Source organism: Podarcis bocagei (assembly GCF_964188305.1).
Source record: "Podarcis bocagei genome assembly, chromosome: 4".
NCBI classification, from domain to species: domain Eukaryota; kingdom Metazoa; phylum Chordata; class Lepidosauria; order Squamata; family Lacertidae; genus Podarcis; species Podarcis bocagei.
In genome coordinates this window covers 98,573,136-98,592,827 of record NC_138128.1, presented here as the reverse complement: position 1 = coordinate 98,592,827, position 19,692 = coordinate 98,573,136, and the positions used below count along the sequence as shown (strand labels likewise).

The window sequence follows — 19,692 nt, the reverse complement described above, 5'->3', positions numbered from 1 at the left end:
GGTGCTGGAGCTGAACTCCAGCTGGGAAAAAAAGCCCTGCTCCTAATTAACCTGTTTACTGTAAACAGATCCAATTAACCTGTTACCTGGCAGGGATTCCTGAGAGCATTAGAGTCACACCCCCTCAAGAATTGATATTTTGCTGCTGGGAGACCAGGCTTAGTTTCCAAGTTCATCATTTCTCATGAAGCTTTCTTTGCCTTCAGTGGTGCTCTTAATTTGCAAGGAATTGAGGAAGGAACAGCTGGCGATTTTGTTTGAGTGTCATATTACAATTTCCTAGTAAATGTCTGTAAGCATTGGGAGAGGCCTTAAAGCATTTTTTTTTTTGCAGGGACTCGCTCTCAACAAAACCCACTAATCGGTATTTGCTGATGAATTAATCACCTGCTGGACTGATGAGCTGAAAGCATTGGTGAGTAGTGGAAAACTCTCTGTGTTGCTTTCATAGGCGCAGGAGATGCTAGCGCAGAGCCTCCCCTACAAAGCGCAGAACAATAACAACTGTGAGCTTAGCGGCCAGCTTGTATCATTTATTTTTTCTGGCAAGCAGGACTTGAGCTGGAAAGAAAAAGAAAGGGAGAGGTGTGGCTAGAAGGGGCTTGGAAATGATGACAACTCCACTATCTGGGAGTGGAGCTTTTTCCTTTTTGGAGAAATGGCAAAGAGGCTACTTAGAGAAACAGTTGCTGTCTGTTCCAAAAGCATCTGGCACCTGCCAGAAGTGCCCATCTCAAGAGAGCCCATCGTTTTGGAAGGTAAGCCTTTATTTTCTGAAGGCGGCTGGCAAGGGTTGCTTTGGTGAGACTTTACTTGAAGGCTTGAAGCTGGAAAAAGCTCACAAAGGAGGAGAGGAGGGGGGCTGCCTAGCTGCTGTGTGGCCTTTGAGATGCCGTCCCTTCTGGGCAGGAGGGTGGGAGTGGGAAGAAGTTGTGGCCTTCAGTGACTTTTCTTGCACTGTGGAAGAGGCACACATCTGCTGGAGAAAGCTCTCTGGAGGGTTAAAAGCTTTGCATGCAAGATCTGAGAACAGTCAGTGAAACTGCGTTTCTTCGTCATGATTGGATGGGGAATAATAACACAAGGAGTACAAATTTGCGCAACATGCAACTAACTCAAGGGGGGTTACTGCCATGAGATGTGGAGATGTCCTCTCTCTCAGATGATGCTCACATAGGCAGACAAATGCATGGTGCAGGATAGTTAAACACAGCTCCATGTACGGGGGCCGTAAATCTTCCAGGTGGCTGGGGTTCAGCAACAGAGGGACACGATTGTGTTGCGTCCTGCTCGTGAGTAACCAGGCACTTTTGACTGGCTAGCATTGGAAAACAAAAAGCTAGACTAGCTGGTCTGAGTAAGCAGGACAACGTTGATGTTCTTATCAGGAGAGGCAAAATGTAGCTGGCCAGGAAACTTGTCATTTACACTCATGTGAGAACAGAAGGTTTATTGCTAGGTCTCCATTTCCCCATTCAGGCCTGGTCTCTGGCTACAGTTCAAACAGGGAGTGCTTCCTCATCAGTATTATTAAACCTTTTGACTGTTTTTGATAGAAAGTACAGAATAAACATAGTAGATAAAGGCACATCTGATGATATGCACACAAGGGGTGTCATAAAGGACTAGATTGCCAAGTCAACCTCTTTGCTAGTAAATTATGCAACAAAAGAACCAAAACGTTTTCATTTTGTTTTAAATTTATGAGCATTAAATATGCTATATGTTCGATTGAAAAGTGCCCCAGACTCTATATGTACCTGTAGGTTAGCCATTAATTAGCATGGCTTTGAAAGGTGCTTCAGGATTCTCTTTTGTTTTATTATAACAGATTTACGCAGTTGAGATTCCCCCACTCCTGCTGTTCTGGAACTCATTTGCATAGTTGATCCTGATTAAATATTTAAAGAAAGAAGTTGAAGCATTTAGGGCAGAGGTGAGAGGGAAGATAAGAGTAAAAATTGGGATATGAACTGTGAGAGAGAGCAAGAGAGAGAGCAAGCTGGGCTTCCGGACAAACACTCGATGGGCACGTCAAGGGCCTTTAATAGCAAATGTCTGAGTTCCAGGAAGAAGTTGTGCCAGCATTCTCAAGTAAAGTATGTTGGTGGAATTCTTGCGTTCCAGGTCCATGAAGTCATATTGTGCTTTAATCTTTATTTTTTGCTGTGAATCAGGTTCACTCTTCGAATTCATACCACAGCACCGCAAATGAGATTTCCTCCACCTTGACTAATTGGAAGGGAAGAATAAATTGGTTCTTTATCTCAATGCAAAGTACCTGAACTTATTCGTGCAACCTTCACATTAGTTTCTTTACAGCCATCTTAAGTAATTGAAACTGAGTATAGAAAAAAGTGTGGAAAACATGGGACTTTCTCGTTCTCCCCAATGCTATTATCTCTCTGCTGAAACTTGGAAAGTACCTTTTAATTCTTTGTAATCTGGATGTATTCTCGCCTGGGAAGGGAGACTGGAATGTACTCCTGCCATAGGTCAGCAGTAGAGCACACACATTGCCTGCTGCAAATCCCAGACTCAGCTGCTGATATCTCTATTTAAAGGAGGTTCAAGGAGCAGGAACTGAGAAGAGCTTGTGCTGGAGAGTCAATTCCCAGACAGAGGAGACCAGGCTGGGCTGACACAGACTATGGACCTTTCTCCACACTAACTGTTTAGAGTGATATAGGTGTGTGTGTGTGTGTGTGTGTGTGTGTGTGTGTGTGTGTTGTTTTTTTGCATGCTGCCACATGTCATCGTCCATTATTCAGTTAGTATTCTGGAATAATGTGCTAAAAGAAACCCTCCAATTTTCTTCTAGGTAAAGGTAAAGGGGACCCCTGACCATTAGGTCCAGTCGTGGCCGACTCTGGGGTTGCGGCGCTCATCTCGCTTTATTGGCCGAAGGAGCTGGTGTACAGCTTCTGGGTCATGTGGCCAGCAAACCAGAGCAGCGCACGGAAACGCCGTTTACCTTCCCGCCAGAGCGGTACCTATTTATCTACTTGCACTGGTGTGCTTTTGAACTGCTAGGTTGGCAGGAGCAGGGACCAAGCAACGGTAGCTCACCCCGTCACGGGGATTCGAACTGCCGACCTTCTGATCGGCAAGCCCTAGGCTCTGTGGTTCAACCCACAGCGCCATCTGCATCTTCTACTGCTGCTCCCCCAATCAATTGAAAGGTTCAAAATGGATTCTCAATATTTTCCTTTGCACGGCACAATACCACCCCAATTTCTGCATGGAGCAGCTGCGGGCTGTTTGGGAGGGGTCTGTTCTGCACCACTTCCATCGACTGGTGCCAGCTGTCTAATTGTGATCACAGATCATAGGATAGATATGGGAGTGAAAGGCAATGAGACTGATCAAAAGTCCTGCCCACAGCAGCAGTAATTGCTTTGATAGATGAAATTTCATCACACAACAGCCAGTCTTGCCATGGCTCAGGAAGACACATAGCTCCTCTTCTTATTTTCTATACACCCAAAAGTTTTCAATTACGGTAGCAGTAATTGTGCCCTCGTTGACTACAACACTGTCATTGGGTGGTATAGACACACCCAGTCCAAGATCTGTTGATAAAGTATTCAAATCCATCCGTTTTATTTTGGAGGGCAATATGCCTGGAATCTCTGTCATGCAATCTCATAATTAGCTTGGTGTTTTTCACTCAGTTGTAACCTGTTCAAGAAATCTAATACCTAGCAATATTTATAAGAATTTTTACCTTTCTGCTACATTTCTGGAGAGAGTGAGTTGTTCTGGAGTTCTGAGTTGCTTCATCTTTTTATTTATTTATCTCCCTCTCTCCCTGGTCTTTTGTACTTCTTCCACCTTCCTTGTTGCTTAGTGCAGTCAGTCCAACTTGCCCTCAACCACTTTTGGTACCGTTCTTGGATTTATAACTTGCAGAATCCAGGATGTCTATAAATATTGTTGCTGTTGATGTCCATCTGTCTCAAAAGAGAATGGAGTGACCCTCTGGGGGGGGGAGGAGTCAAACCGGTGTGTTAGCAGCACCAAAGTGACCTCCCTGGGGTGCAATCCTGGCCAGGGTGTCTGGAGATCCTGGGCTGCCCAGACGACAAGACCACCCTCTTGGCCTGGCTGATGTTGCCCAAAGGAAAGTAGACTACAGTGGTGCCTCGGGTTACGTACTTAGTTCATTCTGGAGGTCCGTTCTTACCTGAAACTGTTCTTAACCTGAGGTACCACTTTAGCTAATGGGGCTCCCACTGCCATTGCGCGATTTCTGTTCTCATCCTGAGGCAAAGTTCTTAACCCAAGGTAGTATTTCTGGGTTAGCGGAGTCTGTAACCTGAAGCGTCTGTAACCCGAGGTACCAGTGTAATACATCTGGCACCAGCTTGGCTGCAGGAGTTGCTGCAAGGAGGCATACAAGGCGCCATCGAACCATCATAGGGACTTCACCCGGAGGGTTTACTAGTACAGAACACCAGACATTTAAAAGCACAATTTGTTTTTTTTTAATTAAGAATTTTTTTATTTTCAATGCAGAATCATAACAAAAATTACAAACATTGAATCCAAAATAGTGCTATACAAACAAAAATCCCCGGAATATATATATATATATATATATATATATATATATATATATATATATATGCTTTCGTAGATTTTCACGGGTACAGGAATGCAGGTTTTGGTGTCTTCGGGTGTCTTCCCGTGTAAGAGTTGGGGTGTCTAGGCGACGTTTCGACGAGGTCTCACTCGTCATCTTCAGGCTGGTGCTTTCGGCTTCTTGTTACTAGAACAGAGCAGGATCTCAGTGTTTGAGTTCCTATAAATACTGTTGAGGGGGTGTGGTGTATAGCCTCCAACGTTCTGGGCAGAGAGGGAGTTCCCAGGTTAGTGTGCCTTTTCTTCTTTTGTTCCTTAATTACTTGAGGGATATCTTGAGTGATTTCTTGAGTGATATTCTGAGTACCACTTAGGAGGGTCATTAGGTGTGGATTAGTTGCTAAAGCTTTCGTGTCTTGACCTCTTGAGCTTGTGAAAAGTTTTTCTGAGAAGATGGCTGTACTGCACTTAGTTGTGCTCTGGCTTGGCTTCGTGTATAGGGGCGAGCTGTGGTTTTGTGCCCTGTGCCAGCCAGATCTGTGTAGGGATTGCAGGGGGGTGCAGCATCCGGAGGTGCCACTATGGTTTGGCTACTGGATGGTGTCTGTACTTTATCTGTGGAGAGGGTCTGGGTTTGGGTCTGGTGTGGTTGATTGGAGATGGCGTTCTGTGTGTCTCTGGTTCTGGTGTCGGTTTTTGTGGGGAGGGCTAATTTCCAGATGTCTGGCAGGCGGGACGTGTCGTCACGCTTGTTCATGTTGTGAGGGTGTTTCTCTATCTCGATGGCTTCCATGATTATTCTCTTGTGGTGATGTTCCATGTTAAAGAGCAATTTGGAATCTGCAAAATTAATTTCGTGTCCTGTTTCTTTCATGTGTTGGTAAAGAGAGGAAGTTTTTTCTTCTTTTTTGACGGCATTCTTGTGTTCTGCGATACGTGCATTTATTCGTCTGTTTGTTTGTCCAATGTACGTGGCTGGGCAGACTTTGCAGGGTATTTCATAGACCCCTTGGTTTTCTAACTGGATTTTATCTTTTGGGTTTCTGAGGATATTGGCTATTTTTTGGTTGGTGCAAAAGGCTGTTTTGATATTGTGTTTATGGAGGATTTTGCTAATTTTATCTGTAGTGCCCTTGATATAAGGAAGGAGGGCCATGCCATTGTTTTCTTCTGTGTCTTGGTTTTTGGGGGGTGTTTCTTTTTGGATTAGCTTCGTAACCCTGTTTTGTTGGTATCCGTTGGCGATTAACACATTTGAGAGATTCTGTAACTCAGTTGTCAAGTGGTCCTTGTCAGCCAGGCGTTTGGTTCTGGAGATGAGAGTCTTGGCTACGGAGTTTATTTGTGCAGGGTGGTGGTGTGATTGTGCATGTAAGTAGCGGTTGGTGTGTGTTTTTTTCCGGTAGATAGTGTGTCCTAGGGAGCCATCAGGTTTTTTGTAGATTAGGACGTCAAGGAAGGGAAGTTGGTTGTTGGCTTCTATTTCCATAGTGAATTGTATTTTGGGGTGTAGGCTGTTGAGATGTGTGAGGAAGCTATCTAGTTTTTCCTTCCCGTGTGGCCAAATTACAAAGGTGTCGTCAACATATCTGAGCCAAAGTTTGGGTTTGTGTTCTGACTTGTCTAAAGCATTGGTTTCAAAGTGTTCCATGTACAGATTTGCGATGACCGGTGAGAGGGGTGATCCCATAGGTGCTCCTTCTATCTGTTTATATCTTTGTCCATTGTGGATGAAGTACGTGTTGGTTAGGCAGTGGTTGGTCAGGTCCAGGATGTATTCGGGGGGATTGTATTTGTTTTGAATGGCTGTCAAGGCTTCATTAATGGGCACTTGTGTGAAGAGAGATACAACATCGAAGCTCACAAGTAGGTCGTCGGGATGTAGGTTTTGCTTCTTTATTGTTTCTATGAACTGGAAGGAGTTTGTAACGTGTGAAGCGATAGATTCTGCATAGGGCTGAAGTTGCTTAGCGAGAAATTTAGCGAGATTTTGTAGAGGTGAGCCTATGGAGCTGACTATTGGTCTGAGTGGTGTTCCTTCTTTGTGTATCTTGGGGAGACCGTAGAGTTTGGGGCATCTGGATGATTTTTCTCTGGGGATGATCCTTAGCTGGATTTCTTCACTGATAGGAGAGGCTTTTATTTTGGATTTGGTGGTTTTTTCCAGATAGGTGGTGGGATCTGTTTTTATAGGTTGGTAGGTAGGGTCTTGGAGTAGATTTGATAGTTTTGCTTGGTAGTCCGATGTGTTCATCACAACAGTGGCATTACCTTTGTCTGCTGGGAGAATGATTATGTTGTTGTCTTTCCTCAGGTTGGTGAGTGCTTTCCGTTCTTCTTTGTGTAAATTGCTTCTGGGTGGTTTGCTGGAGCAGAGGATGTTGGTGACTTCAAGTCTGATTTTATTGGCTTCATCAGGGTTGATTTTGGTTAGGCTAGCTTCGACTCCGCATATGATGTTTTCCGTGGGGATGCGTCTCGGGGCGACTGCAAAGTTGAAACCTTTGGAGAGTACTTTGGTTTCAGTTGAGGTGAGGATCCTGTCTGATATGTTATGTACTGTTTGTTTCATGGGTTGTTGTGGAGGGTGGCTGGGCTTCTGGCGTTTCTCTAGTTTGTGGAGTTTGTTGGTGTGTGTGTCTGTCTTGTGAGAGGACTCAGTTTCAGCTCTCCAAACGGCTAGTTGTTTGCATTTGTCCCAGAGTGCAGGGTGGATTTTGTTACAGAGTTTGAGGTGAAGAGTGAGCAGATCTTTGTTGGTTTGGTTTAGTAGGTATCTTTTCTTATGTAGTTCGTTTCTGATGCACAATCACACCACCACCCTGCACAAATAAACTCCGTAGCCAAGACTCTCATCTCCAGAACCAAACGCCTGGCTGACAAGGACCACTTGACAACTGAGTTACAGAATCAGTTGCACCATCCAGTAGCCAAACCATAGTGGCACCTCCGGATGCTGCACCCCCCTGCAATCCCTACACAGATCTGGCTGGCACAGGGCACAAAACCACAGCTCGCCCCTATACACGAAGCCAAGCCAGAGCACAACTAAGTGCAGTACAGCCATCTTCTCAGAAAAACTTTTCACAAGCTCAAGAGGTCAAGACACGAAAGCTTTAGCAACTAATCCACACCTAATGACCCTCCTAAGTGGTACTCAGAATATCACTCAAGAAATCACTCAAGATATCCCTCAAGTAATTAAGGAACAAAAGAAGAAAAGGCACACTAACCTGGGAACTCCCTCTCTGCCCAGAACGTTGGAGGCTATACACCACACCCCCTCAACAGTATTTATAGGAACTCAAACACTGAGATCCTGCTCTGTTCTAGTAACAAGAAGCCGAAAGCACCAGCCTGAAGATGACGAGTGAGACCTCGTCGAAACGTCGCCTAGACACCCCAACTCTTACACGGGAAGACACCCGAAGACACCAAAACCTGCATATATATATATATATATATATATATATATATATATATATATATAAAAACAGAAAAGGAAAAGGGAAAAAACACACCAAAGGAAACAAAACAAAACTAAACAAAAACGAAAAAGCACACATCTACAGAAAAAAACCATATCATTACGTACATAAACACTAATTGACTTCCTTACTTTGTTCTGAGACTTCAAAAAATTTACTCTTACTGTATTGTTGTGTCTAATTAGATTACTTCCACCTTGGTACTTTTTATTTTTTTTACACCATTTTTCTTTTTCTTTAACCCTGTAAAGCATCATTCATTACATACCAATATACTAACTCCAGAACAATGTTTTTTCATATACTCTTTAGCACAACCCCATTCTTTTAATAATTTCTGGTCCGATTGTCCCCTTATGTAAGCTGTGAGTCTTGCCAGATTTATGTATTCACATAATTTAATTTGCCAATCTTTCACTGATGGAATTTTTCTGCTTTTCCAGTTTTTAGCTATAAGCATCCTGGCAGCTGTTGTTGCATAAAGGAATACTTTCCTTTGATTTTCGGGGATATCATTTGTAATTAAACCTAAAAGGAATGCCTCCGGTTTTTTACTGAAAGATAATTTAAACATCTTTTTGAGTTCTTCATAGATTTCATTCCAGAATTGTTTAATAGGTCGGCATTCCCACCACATGTGAAACATTGTTCCTATTTCTTTTTCACATCTCCAACAGGTATTCGATTTTAATTTGTAAATTTTTGCCAATTTTACCGGAGTTAAGTACCATTGGTACACCATTTTCATAAAATTTTCTCTTATTGTATAACATGCCGTGAATTTAATATCGTATTTCCATAATTTCTCCCATTGGACCAGCCGAATTACATATCCTATATCACATGCCCATTTAATCATGACTTCTTTTACTTCTTCATCCTTTAATTCCCATTCTAATAGTAAATTATACATTTTGGATATTTTTTTTTTTGAGTTTTGTAGTAATACTTGTAGTAATGGGGCTCCCACTGCCATCGCGCGATTTCTGTTCTCATCCTGAGGCAAAGTTCTTAACCCAAGGTAGTATTTCTGGGTTAGCGGAGTCTGTAACCTGAAGCGTCTGTAACCCGAGGTACCAGTGTAATACATCTGGCACCATCTTGGCTGCAGGAGTTGCCGCAAGGAGGCATACAAGGCACCGTCCAACCATCATAGGGACTTCACTCGGAGGGTTTACTAGTACAGAACACCAGACATTTAAAAGCCCAATTTGTTAAGGGCGCTGGGAACTGTAACTCTGCAAGAGTTTCCTGAATTCTTTGCGAGTGGTTGGACAATATGCCAAAGTATCATTTAGGAATTAACCATCCCAAACCTGAGAGACTAAGCCTGTGGTTTAGAAATCTCTGCCCCAAGTGAAGTAGCCTGTAATAAATGACAACTGTGGAGTATAACCTCTTCATATGTATAGCTAGTTGTTCTCCGTTCTGTTGAGACAAGGAGATTTGTATTAAATGTCAAAGGAATCTTCTTCCTTGGAAGTTTTTAAGCAGAGGTTGGATGGCCACCTGTCATGGATGCTTTGAGATTCTTGCATTGCAGGGGGTTGGACTAGATTACCCTCAGGGGCCCTTCTAATTTCATTGAGCCTGCTTAATTGCTCTCATGGTAACTGAGATCATTTCCTGCTCTGGTTAACCCTTTCATGCATGCAAGTGAGAATCAGTAACTGTACAGTATATTACTACAACTTGAAAATGTAAAATCCCATAGTTACTTGAATCTGTCTCTGGCACTAGTTGAAACTTGTAAGCTCCTTGTAAGATGAAACAGAAATAAATAAATCCTACAATGCTATGTCCATGGAAAATGTAGTATTCGTATTAATAAAGCTGGAGATTGACAAGGCTTCAGCTGAATCGAGTAGTATTACATAGTGGCTTCAGCTGAATTGAGTAGTATTACACTGTGGGAGGCAGTGGAAGACAGGCGTGCCTGGCGTGCTCTGGTCCAGGGTGTCACGAAGAGGCGGACACGACTAAACGACTAAACAACAACAACACACATAGTGGCTGGAGGCAGCACCTTCCTTTGTACTGTATCAAAGTCTCATCATTACAGGCAGAAGAAAGATCTGAATGGCAGGTGCTGTTTACAACTTAATGTTCCTAATTTGGGCAGTATTGTTGAGTGTGTGCTTCTTCTTTTTTGCTTCCTCCCCATCGTGAGAGTTAAGGTCTAAATATGGTTGATGTCAGCTGGACTTAGTTTATTAAATAAATATTTCTCCCCAGGGGAAAAAAAATCAAACTATTAATAGCTGTCCTAAGAATGTCGTATTTTCCTATGCTCAACGGTAAAGGCACAGCATAAGAAAACATTTTGATTTCGTCTTAAAGCAAAAATTCTTCTCTCTGTCCTCGCTGGTGCCTGCTGTGTTGAGATTAAGGAATTATGTTAAAACCAAGAGATCTGACTGTAGGATAGTTGGACTGTGTACCTTGCCAGCATGGGTCCTGGCCAGAGTTGCTCAGCAAGTGACCAAAGCGCTGCCTTTGGGGTGCCAAGGAAGCAGCCCACAATCTGAGAAAGGTGGGAGAGAACGGTTGCAGAGAGGGCTGGCAGAGGGAAAGTGGAGGATGGCACAGTTTCTCAGCATAGGAAATACTTCCCGACAAGAGGAACTGTTGTAGGTCAAACCACGCAGGAGGAAGGGGAAACGGACGGCTCCCCCAAAGTCCGCTCCCCTTTTTCGGTGGGCCAGGCGTCCGGGACCCTGCAGTGATCCGGCGCGGGGAGTTGGCGACCCCCTCCTGCCTCCTGGCAGGAGGCTAATCTGCGCCGGTAGGGGGCGTGACCGTGGGAAATTTAACTTTGGCGCGGCCGCAGGGCGACGCTGGATTCTTGCCCTTCATCGCTGGGTCCTGCGCGGTGATCTTCTCTTGCAACCTTTGGATCGAGCCTTTTGGCTTTGCGTCGGATCCAGCAGCCCGGAGTCCCCTGCCTGCGCAGCCTCTCCCCTCCGTCTCCCGCTTGGAGCATCCACGCGCGTCGAGTCCAGCCTACAATCCAGGCAGGAGCGCGCAGCTGAAGTTCCTGCGGTGGGTGAGTGACCCTCAGTGACCCGCGAACTTGGTGCGGGCTGGCGAGGTGTCCTTGTGCCGGCCGGGTTGGGTCCTGGGCTTGAAAAGGACGAATTCAGAGGCGCCTTCTTCGTGCGCCCGGGCGGCTCCTCGGCCCCTTCCTCCGTCCCACCCCGTCCCTGGGGTCGCGGGTCTTTTGCTGCTTGGCGGCGACTCTCTGCCTTGGGTCCTGGAGAACCTGCGATGCTCGGCGCGCGCGAGTGCGCTTGCTGTTTTGCGCCTTCTTCTTCCTCGCATCGCTTCTCCTCGCGCCGGCTTGCTGCACTTGTGCGCCTGAGCTTAAGGTCCCGGTTTTCTCTCTGCCAGCCGACTGCCTGGTGGTTGTGCGTGTGCGCTTCAGAAGGTCCGGGCAACTTGCTCATCTTGGCCTTTGCCTGCTCCACGCCGAGTGTTTGAAGGCAGTGTGCCCCCCGCCGCACACTTTTTGCGCGCGCGTGTGTGAAGAGTTTAGAGTGCCATTTCGCTCCACGTTTGTTTGCGCTTTGGGCGAGGCTTGATCCCAAAGCTCGGTTCATTCTTCCTCGATCTCCTTCCTCTCCACCATTGTTGGGCCACTTGGTGGGAGCTAGAGGCCCCCCGGGCCTGGCCTTCTGGCACAACCACGCCCCCTTTCCGCCCCTCCCAGAGTCTTGGCTTGGCTGGCGAGTGCTGATTTTATTGGGGGCCAAGGGATTTTAACTTGTGGCTTAGCTAGGTAGTTAGCAGACAGAGAAGCAGATAACTAATATTTTAATACGCTACATAAATAGTTAAAGGCCGTGCGGAGGAGCGAGTGATCCAACCAATTCATTGTACTGATAGTGGTGGAAAGGTGCTGAGCGTTATTTGGGTCTGGCTGCTGTTGTGGGGACCTTGCGATTCCTTGTGTTTGGTGTCGGCATATACTGAGGTCAGTTTTTGGTAGAGGAATTGCTTAGAATTGATTCACTTTAGAGCTAGCCCCCCCCCCCCATTTAGTCAGGCAAAGAGACAATTACACAGGTGTCATGTTGAGGATTATTTCATTGATAAATCAGAGGACCCTGAGGCTGAACTGTCTCAGTGTGTTTTTTTGTATAGAGGTTGTTTCCAGTTAGTGTAGTCAATACTGAACTATTTTTATCTGGTGGTTGCTCCCAGTCGGTTTGGTGGCTGCTGCCAGTTAGTGTAGGCAAAAGGGAACTGCACTCATTTGGACTGTGTACATTGCCAGTATTGGTACTCGCCAGACTTATTCAGCCAGGCAAACAACCTGTTGTCTTTAGGGGTGTCAAGGAAGCAGCCCACAATCTGAGAAAGGTGGCCCAGAATGGCTGCAGAGAGGGTTGGTATACGCTGGCAGGGAAGGTGGGGGATGGCACAGTTTCTCAGCATAGGAAATACGTCCTGACAAGGGGAACTGTTGTGGGTCAAACCATGCAGGAGAGAAGGGAAACGGATGGCTTCCCCAAACTGCAACTGCTTCACCTGCCCCTTCCTTCCCTACATCCCCCTATTTTGTTGGCAACTAACAAAACAACAATCATCCGGGACTTGATCCTGGAAGAAGGAGACCTGATTATAAGAGACAAATTTGGATGAGTCAGAGAGTCCAGCTCTGGTCCAGCTGGTTTCTCTGTGCAGCGTTCATGCCAGAGGTGGCCTGCCCTATTTCCCTGCCTGTGATGAAACAGGAAGGGGCCCTGCCAAAGCCTTGCTTACTAGGGTTGTGTGGCAGAAACAGCTTCCAGGTTCTGGCTAAATCTTGTGGGGCTCTCACAGGACCTCATCAGAAGCTAGAAGCCACCACTGCTTGCCCCACTTCTGCGGTGGCAGTGGCAGCCCCCATGGCAGCCCCCCTTGGATTCCGTTGCCTGAGTCCACCTCATGGATGGTCCAGCTCCGAACAAGGCATGACTGATGTGCAGCTGGGAGAGGAGGAGAAGTTTTGTTTTTACGGAAGCTAGGAAGAGAAATGGGCTTTCTGTCACAGTCAACATTTACTGAGTGTCTGACCATAAGGGATATCCTACTGCCCTGCTGACTGCTTGACCAAGGTAGTCTGGGGGTTGGGATCTCCTCAGTTTGGAGGTGACTTCCGTGTCAATGCTGAGGTCATAGAATCATAGAATCATAGAATCATAGAGTTGGAAGAGACTACAAGGGCCATCGAGTCCAACCCCCTGCCAAGCAGGAAACACCATCAGAGCACTCCTGACATATGGTTGTCAAGCCTCTGTTTAAAGATCTCCAAAGAAGGAGACTCCACCACACTCCTTGGCAGCAAATTCCACTGTCTCTCCAATCAACAGCTGGAAGGTGTGGTAAATACAGTGAAGGGGGAAAGTATTTGATCCCCTGCTAAATTTGCCCTCTGACGAAGAAATGACCAGTCCGTAATTTTAATGCTAGGTTTATTGTAGCTGTGAGAGACAGAATGACAACAGGAACCCTCCCCCCAGCTTTTCAGACTTTTTAATCTATAGAGAATGCAAGTAATATAATTTATAAAATTATGAATGGCATGGAGAAAGCAGATAAAGAAATGTTTTTCTCCCTCTCATAATAAAACTTGTGGATATCCCAAGAAATAAAGTAGGTAATTCTTCAAGCAGTGCAGTGATGGCCAACGTGGATGGCTTTCAATCAGGATAGGAAAAATTACTGGAAGAGAGAACTATGGATTGGGGTCGAAATGCTTACAAACACCATTTGCTGTGGACCCCAGGAGGAGAGCATGCTTGTGTGCTTGGATCCTGCTCGAAGGATTCCCACAGGGAGCCGGTTGTCCTCTGCGAGAACGGCATGCTTCATTGATGCTCCACTGGCCTGATCTAGCAAGTTCTTCTTATCTTCCTGTGTTAACTGAGGCAGCTCACATGATCTCCCCCATGGCAACACGTTGTGCATGAAGATAACAGTGCCTGCATGCACACTGCTACTGATCTTAGGGTGACATGGATGTCAGTGTCTATACCCAGAGGGTGGAGCCAGTGTGGTGTAGTGGTTAAGAGCAGTAGACTCCTAATCTGGGGAACTGGGTTCGCGTCTCCGCTCCTCCACATGCAGCTGCTGGGTGGCCTTGGGCTAGTCACACTTCTTTGAAGTCTCTCAGCCCCACTCACCTCACAGAGTGTTTGTTGTGGGGGAGGAAGGGAAAGGAGAATGTTAGCCGCTTTGAGACTCCTTCGGGTAGTGATAAAGCGGGATATCAAATCCAAACTCCTCCTCCTCCTCCAATGGCATCTAATCAGCCATGCATAACGGCCTGGCTTCTGATATGAGACTTTTCAGAAGTGTGATAATCTCTCTCCTTTCCCCCCCTCTCCAGCCAAGCAAAGAGCCTCTCTTCACTGATGTTCTGTTTAAGAGGAAACGTTGGTGGTGTGAGTCACATGTGCAGGGATGTGTGGAGGAAGACGTTTGTGGCCAACAGTTTCATTACATCTTCTGTTAGCTCAACTTCCATAGTAGAAACTCTTGGCCTGGTTTTACTTCCAGACTTGCTGGCACCCAGTCACTCACGTTCACCAGCAGAGAGAATGATAAATAAAGATGACAGCAATATAAAAGGGAATTATTGTCTGTATCTCACATTCAGTTAAAATCTTTATTTCAGCATTCACTTCTCCAATTTAAATGCATTTCTATGAGGATTAGAAAATGTAAGTCGCCAAGGCGTTTTCCAAAACACCTGAGGTATTATGATTCTGCCTCTAGTGAACCATAAAGTAACACTAAGGGTTTTTCTTGGTGGGATGGTATTTGTACTCTGATGCTGTTTTTCCACCAGGAAAAGCTGAAGAAGTGTGGAAATACTGAGCTCAGTCCCAGATAATTTTTCTTAATATGGGGTGGGGTTTGAGCCTTTGCCTTGTGTCGCTTGCCAAGGAGTGGCTGATTGAGGTTCATGACTGAAAACTAGACTCATTTCATACAGAGATGTCTGATTTGGCCAAAGTGACACATGTCTTAGCTACATCCTGTTTGGATTACCGTAGTGTGCTCTGCGTGGGGCTGCCAGAAACGTCAGCTAGCTCAAAGCTAGTCTGAAAGACTGTATTCCCTCATATTCCTTCCTGCCTTCTGAGATCTTTGATGATGATGATAATGATAATGATAATGATTTATTATTTTTACCCCGCCCATCTGGCTGAGTTTCCCCAGCCACTCTGGGCGGCTTCCAATCAAGTGTTAAAAACAATACAGCATTAAATACTTAAAACTTCCCTAAACAGGGCTGCCTTCAGATGTCTTTTAAAGAGAAGATAGCTGCTTATTTCCTTCACATCTGGTGGGAGGGCGTTCCACAGGACGGGCGCCACTACCGAGAAGGCCCTTTGCCTGGTTCCCTGTAGCTTTGCTTCTCACACTGAGGGAACTGCCAGAAGCTCTTCAGGGTTTTGCTTGCACCATTTTGTTACATTTAGATGAATTCACAAGTTTTTAAAGACCACCTTTTGACAGTAGAAGGCACTTGTTAAGTAATTAAAGCAGGGCTGCAATAAGTTAGATTTTAAAATGTAGTTGGCCAAAACTGTGCTCCCAATTAGTCAGGCAGCCAACTTAATTTTTGTATAATTATTTTACTGCACGTTATCATATCCTTTTTAGCCCACCAGAGGTCAGAAATAGGGAGGACTTATGCAGAAGAAGAGCACTGTTTTTTAAGTCTTCACTGGAAGAAGTCTTTTACATGTGAGCCTTCCGTATGTGTTGAGTATAAAGCTGCTGACAGGTGGAAGAGCTTGAGCGGAAACAGGCTAGAATTTTGTGCTTTCAGAAGGCACCAGACACCCATGCAAAGAATGCACGATGAAGCAGGGCTGTCCCTCCATCAGTAAAATATGATTTATAATGACAGAGGCATCCTATAAAACTTACGCATTGTATACTGTGGAAGTCTTGGGCTATTTTAGCAGCACGTACACAGCTTCAGTGCTGATGGATCTAAATATCAGCTTTGTACAAGGGATTGTAAATTATGTTCACTTGCTTGCAGTATGGAAAGTATCTGGGGAAATGTAATTTTATTCTGTGAGACTTTTATAACCTAATAAATCAGGGCTGCAAAGGTCAAGGGGAAGAATAATTTGAAGAGTGCAGCCTAACTGTTCCTATTTAGGAAGTGTAATGTAAGTGCACCTTCACTTAAGAGAAAGTACAGTGGAAATAATATCACCCGTGAAATGCAATGTTAGTCTGTTTTTTAGAAAGTATAGTTTGTTTTTTGCAGGGGAACTGGCTGCACTGCCGTAGATCTGGCGTTACAGCACACATTGCAGTAATGAAGTCTTGAGGTTACCAATGCACTTTGACAATTCCTCTCCAGGAGTGATCATAGTTGGTGCACTTGGTGATGAATCTGGGTGTCCTCTGGTCAAGGTGGATGATTCAGAGATACAGCACTTAGAATCATAGAATCATAGAATCATAGAGTTGGAAGAGACCACAAGGGCCATCGAGTCCAACCCCCTGCCAAGCAGGAAACACCATCAGAGCACTCCTGACATATGGTTGTCAAGCCTCTGCTTAAAGACCTCCAAAGAAGGAGACTCCACCACACTCCTTGGCAGCAAATTCTACTGTTGAACAGCTCTTACTGTCAGGAAGTTCTTCCTAATGTTTAGGTGGAATTTTCTTTCTTGTAGGTTGGATCCATTGCTCCGTGCCCGCTTCTCTGGAGCAGCAGAAAACAATCTTTCTCCCTCCTCTATGTGACATCCTTTTATATATTTGAACATGGCTATCATATCACCCCTTAACCTCCTCTTCTCCAGGCTAAACCTGCCCAGCTCCCTTAGCCGTTCCTCATAAGGCATCGTTTCCAGGCCTTTGACCATTTTGGTTGCCCTCCTCTGGACACGTTCCAGTTTGCCAGTGTCCTTCTTGAATTGTGGTGCCCAGAACTGGACACAGAACTCCAGGTGAGGTCTGACCAGAGCAGAATACAGTGGCACTATTACTTCCTTTGATCTAGATGCTATACTCCTATTGATGCAGCCCAGAATTGCAGAATTGCACTTACCTCAGCTAGCCTCACTAATACTGCAAAAATAAGAATTGGTCTATCTCTGTGCTAGGGAAGTGGGATACCTTGGAAATGTGACATTTTGGGGCTCCCTGAAAGGGCATATTTTAAAGGTCTAACAGCCTATATTTCCACTCTTTACTTTGCTGCATATTCTGTGACTTTAAATCTCTGCTTGGTTTTTGTCACCAAAGAGTGCTTGTCCCAACTTTGGATCTTAGCTTCTAGGATTCCAACACCCTCTGAACTGGGTAGCTGGGTTAGTCTGCTGCAGCAAAGTCAACAAAAATACTTGCGGCAGCTTGAAGACTAACCATTGTATTTTGGCAAAAGCTTCCACGCACCATTTCATCATATGCAAAGATAGTCTCGCCCCCTGCACAACACCTTGTGTTGGGAGCATGCCAGTTCATGCCCATTCAGGATTTTATTGTTCTGATACAGCTTTCCAAATGTTCCAAGTTCTGTGCAAAATGGAACAGCCAAAAGCCACATTCCGAGGCACATTGAGGAACTTTATGTCAAAGAAGGAAGTTTCTACAAAGCCTGACTTTCCTTAGCGTTAACTGTAAACATCGCTTTAGAAATGCTATCGATGAGAAGAAGGGGGCAGAGAGGAGGGAGGAAGGCTGGGGTGGTAATACTTTGTGTATGTGTGGGGCATCACTTGCATAGGTTCTCTTTCAAGAGACAATACGCATAATTTTGTAAAATGCTCTCAAGGAAAAGCAGTGAGTTTTCAAACTATTTACATGAAGCTGCTGGGTGCGGTCATTAGGGAGCAAAGTGTCACCAGGATGCTGATATCACACAGCTCTGGTTCTCTATAATATCTGAATCGGGAGAGGCTGAATCGGGAGAAACAGGTGGCCAGATGCAGTGGTAGACCGGGAAGACAAAGGTTCCCATGTTTGGGAAACTGGCAAGTTGGATGGGGTTGCACTCCCTCTGAAGGAGCAAGTGTATAACTTGGGGGGATTCCTGGATACCTATTTGTCACTCGAGGCTCAGGTGTTCTCTGAGGCTAGGAGTGCCTTTGACTAGCTTTGTTTGGTTCACCAACTATGGTTGTTGCTGGACAGGAATGGCCTGACCACTGCAGTCCATGCATTGGCAACCTTGAGGCTAGGTAAAGAAAGGTAAAGGGACCCCTGACCATTAGGTCCAGTCACAGACGACTCTGGGGTTGTGGTGCTCATCTCACTTTACTGGCCGGGGGAGCCGGTGTATAGTTTCTGGGTCATGTGGCCAGCATGATTAAGCTGCTTCTGGCGAACCAGAGTAGCACATGGAAACACCGTTTACCTTCCTGCTGGAGCGGTACCTATTTATCTACTTGCACTTTGACGTGCTTTCGAATTGCTAGGTTGGCAGGAGCTGGGACCGAGCAACGGGAGCTCACCCCATCGCAGGGATTCAAACCACCGACCTTCTGATCGGCAAGTCCTAGGCTCTGTGGTTTAACCCACAGCGCCACCCGCGTCCTTAACCTTGAGGCTAGATTACTGTAAATGAGCTCTACGTGGAACTGTCCTTGGTCTGGTTCAGATGCTCCAGAATCCTCTGGCTAGATTGCTGATGGGAGCTTCTGGTTGAGAACATGTGGCACAAATGTTAAAACAGCTGTACTGGCTGCTCACCTGCTACCAAGCCGGGTCCAATGTCCTTGAATTGATTTCAAAGCCCTGAACAACCTGGGTCCAGGATACATTAGGGATTGCCTGATGTTCCACCTCCATCCCTGACATCATCACTCCCCAAACTGGGGAGGCTTGTTTGGCAAATCAAGCCTTTAGTTTCCCCAGCCCAGGGACACCCTGCCAACAGAGATTCAACAGGCAACTTCTGTGCCAGCTTTTAAATATCTGCTGGAAACTTGTATGTTCTGCCAGACAATCAATGTGCAGGCAATTAAGAGTACAGCCCCACAGTGGTCTGTTGTTGTTTGTTTTTAATTTCTTTTTGTTTTTAACTAGTTTTTAAACTTGGTTTTATGTTTTTATATCGTAAATCGATGTGATCTATCTCTAAGATACAGTGGTATATATATACTTAACCTGGAGGTAGGCTGTATGAATTGTGTATTGATTTGTAATGATTTGTTGGGTCTCTGGACCGTAATAAAGATTGATTGATTGATTATATATACTGTTATAATAAATAAATAAATAAATAAAAAATATACATCAATACAGTGGTACCTCGGTTTAAGAACAGTCCGGTTTAAGAAGAATTTGGTTTACAAACTCCGCAAAACCAGAAATAGTGTCTTGGATTGAGAACTTTACCTCAGTCTAAGAACAGAATCCAAATGGTGGAAGGGGCACCAGTGGTGGGAGGCCTCATTAGGGAAAGAACGCCTCAGTTTAAGAACGATTTCAGTTTAAGAATGGACTTCCAGAACGGATTAAGTTCGTAAACCGAGGTACCACTATATTGCAAACAATAAAAGTTATTTAAATTTCTTAACAGAAATTCATATGTGTTTTTCTATGAATATGCTTTTCATTGCTCTGTGGGCCATAACATATAAATAAACCAAAACGA

At 45.1% G+C, this 19,692-nt stretch overlaps 1 protein-coding gene and 1 pseudogene across 2 annotated transcripts in view; both read left to right on the top strand.

Annotated features, from left to right (window-relative positions):
* Positions 1–627: 627 nt before the first annotated feature.
* Positions 628–19,692, top strand: part of LOC308585762 (lactosylceramide 4-alpha-galactosyltransferase pseudogene) — an 86,719-nt pseudogene continuing 67,654 nt past the window's right edge. Inside the window, exon 1 of the transcript XR_014013509.1 lies at positions 628–758. The product of XR_014013509.1 is annotated as a lactosylceramide 4-alpha-galactosyltransferase pseudogene (transcript). The remainder of the gene's footprint in view (positions 759–19,692) is intronic.
* LOC308585763 (lactosylceramide 4-alpha-galactosyltransferase-like) overlaps positions 678–19,692 on the top strand; it is a 58,166-nt gene continuing 39,151 nt past the window's right edge. Inside the window, exon 1 of the mRNA XM_081191850.1 lies at positions 678–758. The gene's annotated coding sequence lies outside the window, so the exon portion shown is untranslated. The remainder of the gene's footprint in view (positions 759–19,692) is intronic.